The following is an 8913-nucleotide window of genomic DNA, read 5'->3' as shown; positions in this document are numbered from 1 at the left end:
TTAACTAGTACTTAATTAAACTGCCCGACACACACTTCTTGAATATATATTAATTAGTATATATTAATTAAATTCTTGATGACATTTTTGTCTATCTCGTCTATATATATATATATATATATATTACGTATCTCTAGCTTCTTATAATATTATGTTTTGTCAGGTGATTTGGCAAGGGGACTACGTATGATGATTGCATTATTTAACGCGCTACCCATATGTTGTTTTTGTAATAAAAATAATGTGACTCGTGATACTTAATTTGTGTGATATTCTGATCAGTTTGTTTTGGACGTCATTACATGTGTGTTGTTTTCAGTTTGTATGAAGTTTAATTGTTTTTTAAGCTACTTAAACATATGCTAAATTGGGTTCATAAATTCGAGATTATATTAAAAATATGTATCCTATATATATATTCATGCCTCTAATATTATTGTCAATAGAATATTAATCATGCATGCCTGGATAACTGTCACACCCCACCTTAGGCGGAATTGTAGGCTATGACGAAAAGATATAGCAATAACACGTGGACTTTATAATAGAGTCATACTAAATGAAATTCAAATAAATGTAAATTTCACAAGCGGAAAGTCTAGGCAACACGCCTCAAATATCAAAAGAAGTAGCAAATTGCAAATAGAGTTCAATGTTTCAAATGTAATCTAGGAGTCCATGAAGGATCTCTTTATTGGTCTTCCAAAAGTCCATAAGCTCACTCTCCTTAAGCATTGTTATTACCTGAAAATTAATGCTCGAAAATGTCAACATAACGTTGATGAGTTCGTAGGTTTAAAGGAATACAAATGAGTTTGTTGTGCATGATATATGAGATTTGGACAATAGTGTAAATATAAACATGTATAGCATGTATGCATACCAAATACCGATCAATGTCATCATAGTTTTCCAACAACACAAATTCATCACTGCTTGCCAACAACACAATCACATCACTACTTGCCAACATCTCAATCACACACTGTAATACCAACAACTACCAGCTGGAGTATATAGTTGGTCGATAGATTTCAAATAGTCTTCAATAGATATCAACAAACATCTATTGCATCATAGAATCAACACAAACAAGCTAGCATATACATTTCATAATTACACGTATTTGTCCAAGAAAACAAACAAGTTTTGACACAACTAGTAAAGAAATGAAAAGTGTTTTGAGCATCATTTTCCCCCAAACAAATAAAATAAAAAGGGGCCACGAAACTCACCCCAACAAGCAAGTAGTTATGCGAGGTCCAAAATGATCACTAGAATCTACACAACACATATATAAGAACAAGTTACAATTATAGACATGGTCAATAACCGTCCATTGTAACCCGTATTTGATGATATACATATATGGCTACTTTCAAAAATATTCACAACTGATTTGTCATATATTATTAAGTTACAAGTCACATAACTTAATATAGAGTATTGTTTTTAATGATTTATGATTGAATTCTATAAGCTCATATTCGCTGAAATTTTTGGTAAATTTATCTATTTTTTTATTAAGTGAAACGACCAATTCAAGTTTTCAAATCTTAACTACTGTAACTTTAGAGTGTTATAAACTTACATGAATTTTTACTTAATTTATTTCGCACGTTAACTATTTTTAAAAATTTCATAATCACAGACTCGTCAGAAAATTCACTGTTTTTTATTGTACACTCTTAACATCTTAAAAATATCTCTGGAAAAAATTAATCTTCCAGTTCGTGAAATCGACCAAGATATGACTATTTGAATTTGACCTAAATCTGTTCGGAAAACTCAGCTTTGCGCAGTTTTGTTATAAAATTCGTTTGATAACCTTAAACTTCATATTTTGACACGAAACTACTTCCACCAGAAAGTAGAATTCCTGAAATTAATTTTAGACACCAAAAACATGACTTAACCATCTTCCATGACCAAGATACGACCTTTCAAAGTTAACAAACCGAATCTGTCCAGATTCTGAAATAACCCAAACTTACTGTTTTAAAGACTACTACAACTAATATTTATATATAAACTTTCAAATCTTTCCAACACCTAATTAAATCTGTTATTATGATTTTCATGCATTCATAATTGGATTTCTTTTATTACATTAATTATTATGCTACATTAAATACTTAAACTTTTAACATAAAAACAAAAACCCTTAGATACCTTAAAAAAAACCCTAAAAAAAAATTATTTCTTTTAATATAATTTATACTTCAAGCTTTTGATTTAACCCTAAAAAAACCTTTTCATTCATTATTATAAATTTGCCATCATATATATTCATCAAATAGGCTATTTATAATAAAAGATCAACCATATAAAGATTTATTTATACATATATATATATACACGAAAAAAAGAGATAAGAAATTTTACCCCAAAATTGATGATCACTCCTTAAATACCTTAACAAAATAATAAGAAAATATAATCTATAAGAAGTCTATTATAATTTGTATTTTAAATCAGCAAAATTCATAAGGATTATATTAAGCTTACCAAAATTTGTTTTGAAAATAATGATTTGAATTGCTTTGATGATGCTTGGTCTCCTTTTTGAGTTTTTTTTTTGATCGACGGCATAAGCACAATTTCAAGAGTTGTAGATTTATTTAGGGTATTTAGTTTATATTTATTATTATGAAGATAAGTGTTTTAGTTAGTTTATGATTAGACTTAATGCATCATAAGAATTCTAATGGAATTGAAATTCCTTGCTCACCGTAAATTGTTAAAATATATATATGACCGAAATTTTTTTACTAAACATATGATATCTTACTATTACTATTATCATCTTACTACTTATACTGATTATATATTATTTTTTATAATTATTGATTTTGTTCACCACTAAATAGCGTATAGTAATTTATCAATGTCTATAAATAAATATGACTAACAACTACAAGTCTAGAAATTACGGGGATAGTTATAGTCATCTACGTTTAGGAAGGTCAAATATCTCAATCCTAAACTATTGAAATTCAAGTAATAAAAATCCCATATTGGAAATGATCACCACATTTCTATGCTTGTTATACTATATAGTATTGGTCCTCGAATGCACTACTTGTGTTTTTATTAACTAACTTGTAATATAAATGCGAAATAACAAGAATAGAGATGAGATGTAAAGAACTTTGTTTAGTTATATGTATTTCAAACTAAACGATGAAAACATGGATGGTTGTTTGACAACAACAATAAACAATAAACAGAAAAATATGTTAAGTTTTTGAACACACAAAAACTTAACAAATTACTTAGAGAGAATAAATTAAAACTGTGGAACACACCAACCAGTTTTTCTGGCTAGGTCAAGTGATTCCCTTTATAGGCAGATAAAGAATCACATGACTACTCTAGTAGATGTTGACATATGAAGGTTGTCAACTATCTATTGGTGGATCATTCAGATCTGCAGAGGTCTCTTTCCTTCATCTTGTTTCTTTCCAAAAGCGGTATGAAAGAGAAACTCCATTGCACCGAAGTAGTACCAGGTCACATGTCTTTATCTTGATCTTTCAACACGTGTCCTTGGGACCATTCTATTCTTCAAATTCCCGCTCATATTTGACTTACAAATACTGGACGATGAGTCATTGAACATATCATTTAGACTTTGAAGATAGATTCTGCTTGCAGATATATGAGCTCGCTGACAGCTCGCTGAATGAGCCGCTCGCTGAGTCCCTCAGCGAATCCCTGATCCAATATATAGGTATATTGACTAGTCAAGAAATTTGAAATGTAAGTTAGAGAGTATAATAAATTACCAGTTTTGTTGACAGATGTCACAATAACAATGGAAGGTTGTTAGGATAAAGGTGGGTTGGATAAGGCTCTCCGAAGCTTCGATGTGGAGGGTTGGGCCGGAGCTATAGATCGGAGATTAAGACTGCGGTCTGACGGGATTCTTCCTTATCTTAATAATTTAAATATAGTTTATTGTATACTCCTATATTCTATATATATAGATTGTACAAGTACAACATTAGTCATTTAATATCTTATAATCATGCCTTAAATATTTAATCACATGATCTAACTTTTTTCTTTTTTATTAAAGGCAAATTTCAAAACATGATCTAACGTAATAACTAATTATATCACACCTTTTTAACAAGGAAAAGAAATTTGTTTAATTATGTTCTTGTAATAATAATTTGTATTTAAATCTTCTGATTATTCTTTAATAAATTATTATGACTATATATTCCCTTAGCAAAAATTCTGCCTCTCAAAGACTCTCAAAGTTGCCACCCACAAAAAGTCCGAGTGATTAAAAAAGTCCATTGGTTAGGCCTTTCAGTTATGCCCATCGGCCCAAGAAAGATATACAGAGCCTTTCAACTTTTTTTTATTTCGAATATGACTTGAGTTTATTTCTAAGAAATAAACTAGAGATATGAAAAAAGATAATGAAGAAAAAACCTTACCATTCATATCAATTTAAGAGAAAACTTATTTACATAGTTCGAATACATCCTTTTGTTTGATGATTTTAGTAGTAGACCCTTTATCAACACAATGGATGTTTTTATTTTTTTTATGTATACTTTTTTAGGATATTGAAGAATATTGATTGAAATGTTCGAATTTGAATTTTTTTTTTCTAGAACAACCAATCGAACAAAATGGGCGTAGGGTATCATTTTATTTTTGTCCCTATTTATATATTATTTTATTTTATATAAGTGCATTGTGAACGATCACTCACCCCAAATTGCAAAGAATCCACCTCTCACCATATTATTATTATATGATTACATCTAAAAAATAAAAGAACTGAGGGTGGTATAGGGAATTTTGGAAGAGATAAGTGGCATGAGACGATTTTACTGATGTTTAAATCAATCGGGTTAATCAAGGGGATAATGAGTCTGTAACTACTCTCAACACAATAACAACAGGACCTAATCTTTGCGTGGCATATGGAGAGGTGAGCTATAGACTGTATTACCTCTACCCAGAGGTAGAGAGACTGTTTCCAAAAGAACTTCCGGCCATCATAAGTAAAAGTCAGCAAGAGTGAGGTGTTTAGAGTCTGTAACTACTCTAAAAAGCTAATATATATATATATATAAAATTATAATAATAAAAAACACAAAATTATAATTGTTGAGTTATGGATTCGCTGAGAGACTCAGCAAGTCTCTTCTTCAGCGATCTCTCAGCGATCAATATTATCTTCAAGTTAAAGGATAAGTTCAATGACTCACGTGTTGATAAAAAGATAAGAAGATCAATATTATATTTGTAAGTCAAATATGGGCGGGAAAATGAAGATAAGAAGAGTGGTCCTAAAGACACGTGTTGATCAAGAAGATTGAAGACATGTGATCATGTACCAAAACGGTACCTGGGTCTTTCTCTCTCATACCGGATTTGGAAACAAACAAGATGAAGACAGAGAACCCTGCAGATCTGAGAGATCCACCAATAGATGGTTGAAAACCTTGAGGTGTCAACATCTATTGGGTTGTCATGTGATTCCCATCTCTGCCTATATAAGGAATCACTTGACCTAGCCGCAACCCTTGTTGGTGCAGTTCTGCAATTGTCACTTTGTGTGTTTCTTATTGTAGAACATTTAAGTTTTTGTGTGTCAAAAACTTAACAAGTATTTTTCAATTTTCTTCTTTGTAAACCAACCATGTATTCACTGTTTAATTAATATACATATAGTTAAACGTGTTTACCTTCATATCTTATATCTTTTATTTAATCTGTTTTGATTGTTGCAAACTTGGGACTTTCAATAATGTATACATAAAAAAGACCTAACCATGGTTAACATATTTAGTTATCTATAGTTCACTTTACACACATAACAACCATCACTTCTCAATCCAAGAATCTTCAAAACACAACGTGATTTCACACACTTTACACACACATTTTCATTTCATTTCACACAAAATGAAAATGAAAATTAAACAAACCTATATCTACATCAGAAACCAATAACATCCAGATAAAAGAGGAGAGAGCTGAGTAACTTTGCCGGAGCCAGGTTTATTGATCTTCAGTGGCGACGGAGGAGGTCATCATCGACGACGGATTCAACTCATTTTGGTGGTGAGTTTGTGTTTCTTTACTCATTTGTAAGAAGAAGATTGTTATAGCATCATTGCATCAACTAATATATATGAGTATATGTGATAACATATATTCCTTCTGGGGAGTGATTAATTCTCCTAATTCATTAGCCTAAAAATTCTTCTAATATATTGGATAATGACATGTGGAAATTCAAGGATAGATTAGGAAATAGATTAAGTGGAATTCACTTGTCACATTCATAAGATTTTAAGAGGAATTTTAGGCTAATGTAAGAGGATCAATCATTTTCCATTCCTTTATTATAATGACATGGGAGATGATTAGTCCCCCTAACTAAATAGCCTAAAAATCCTCCAAAGTCCTAACCATCAAATGATAATATGTGAAAAAATCAAGGGATAAGTTTAAGAAAGAGATATAGTGGCTAACACATGTCACCTTCTTATAGTTTTAGGAGGATTTTTAGACTAATCTTTAGGAGGATTTATCATTCTACTCCGTTATCCTAAAATTATAAAATTGTGGCATGTGATTCCACATCTTTCCACTTGACATCATTTATGATTATGAGGATTTTTAAATTATTTAGTTAGTAGGATTAAATTTTAAGTTTATATTATATTTAACGTCTAATACACACGGCTACCATGACCACACATAATGGTTCCAATACAAATAAAAATGTAAAATACAATATTATAACCACATATTGGATTACTCCAGTGCGGCACGAAGCCGCTGATGCCGAGTCGGCTCTATTTGCTGCAATGCCGGCTCTTTGAATACTCGATCCGATAGTTTACGACTTTACGATATATATATATATAGATATAGATATGTATTTAACAACATTCTAAGAAAAGATAATATAGTATATACTGCCTAAAACTTGTTTAAAATGGATAGAAAATCAATAAAAAAAAACCTAGATAGAAGCCTTTGGCTTCATAAGGATTGTGCTTGATTTGTAGTTAATGTTTCTTCTGACTGGTAAACTATTGTAAGACCGGTAAAATATAATGAGACTCGTTGAGTGCCCGGGTCCGGTTTTCAAAACATTGTTTTTAGTTCCTTGACAAGTGATGACACTCTGATTTCTTCAACAAGACTGTTTATGTTCAAGGACGATGAACCGTTGGGAGCAGTTGCAGTAACACCCTTTTCCATCCACTCCATGGCTTTAATCCTCATTTGGTGACCATTTTCGCCCATCAACTCTTGTACAAGTTTACTAACTTCTTCCCTTTTCACGTCCTTGCCCATTTCCAGTCCAACCTCTCATTCCTTGCATATATACCTACAATTAGTCACCTGCTCCCACAACTAAGGCCAGCCTATCATTGGTACCCCAGCGGACAAGCTCTCAATGGTCGAACCGCAACCACAATGAGTCAAGAACCCTCCAACCGAAGGGTGGTTCAGGACCTTTTCCTGTGAACACCAGCTTGCTATAAAACCTCTCTTTTTTATAAGCTCCTCAAGTTCAGGAGGGAAGTTAACTGATGACTCTCCCACAACCATATCTGATCTTATTATCCAAAGGAAATAATGATTGCTATCAGCAAGTCCCCAAGCAAATTCTATAAGATCTTGCAAAGACATTACTGTAAAACTCCCATAACTCACATAAATTACCGAGTTTGGTTCCTTGGATTCGAGCCATTGGATGCATTCTGGTTCTTCTTTCCTCAAGTTGTATCCATTCAAATTTAACCTTTTCTTTTGTTTTTCTTCTTCTGGTATTTGACTAAGAACTAACTGCAGCGGGCCAACGGTATAAACACGGGGACACATAAACGAGAGAGCATTGTAAGGTGCCCTATCGTTGCGTGGATCGTAATAAGATGTGATTCGTTATGTCAAGAGTGCGGAATCCTCTTGAGATAACTAGATTGCTATTGCCTTTTGTTAATTAATAAGTAATTAATTAACCCAAGGAGATGCTTAAGGCTTGTGGTTCGTGTAGAAGAACACACGAAGGCCTTAGCTCGTAAATTCGTGAATAACTCTCAAGAATTCGTCCCTCATTCACCAGGATTAACCTAATTCCGTAGATTAGGTCTTGTATTTATACTAGTTGATATTGGGTTGTGTGGGCTTCGGCCTTAATCGCGTAATTAGGCCCGAAATAACAATTAGCCAATCTACAGCACGAGGGTAATCCTTCATGCTGATGACGTCAGCACGAGGGACGTGCCTTTGACTCTTTGTTTGACCTCGTTTGGCTTGTACATAACATCCAATCATCGTTTAAGTGTTCTACGACACTTATAAACCTTGATTCTATGTTCTTGTACCTGCAAAACAATATATAACACACAAACACAATACAAAACATAAACAGATATAATATTGAAGTTCAAACGTAATCATTAAATATCAACATAAGTTCTTATCTAAATGATTACATACAAGTTCCTAAAAACATAAACGATAATCAAATCTATGTTGCGATTGTCACAACAAATCTGCATCTACAGACTCCCCCTTGACGATTGCAACTAGATCTCTTTAAAGTCTTCAAAACTTGAACTTCAAAGCTATCCATTAAACAAAAGTCTTATGCTATTCGCATGAATTCTCTCTTGCAAACAATGTGCGAGAATGTTGCGATAGCGCCTTTTTTCAACTCTTCAATATTCCACTGCTGAACAAGGTGTATCCAAAAGTCTTCTCTGATCACCTCTTGACAAGTTGACCTGCATTGGATCATACATGCGTAGCAACATCTGTTTTTGTGAATCATCAACAAACATCTGTGCTTCGCCTAACTTGATTTCTATCTGCCAAAATGTCATCTCCGTCAGCATATCTTGATCCCATCTAATAGCGGGA

The 8913-nt window shown here is 32.5% G+C and overlaps 1 pseudogene; it reads right to left on the bottom strand.

Moving 5' to 3' along the window:
- Positions 1–7128: 7128 nt before the first annotated feature.
- LOC122588205 overlaps positions 7129–8913 on the bottom strand; it is a 30913-nt pseudogene continuing 29128 nt past the window's right edge.

The sequence above is a fragment of the Erigeron canadensis genome, chromosome 2, assembly GCF_010389155.1.
Source record: "Erigeron canadensis isolate Cc75 chromosome 2, C_canadensis_v1, whole genome shotgun sequence".
Taxonomy (NCBI): Eukaryota; Viridiplantae; Streptophyta; class Magnoliopsida; order Asterales; family Asteraceae; genus Erigeron; species Erigeron canadensis.
The sequence above is the reverse complement of the archived record's forward strand: the minus strand, read 5'-3'. Positions and strand labels throughout refer to the sequence as shown.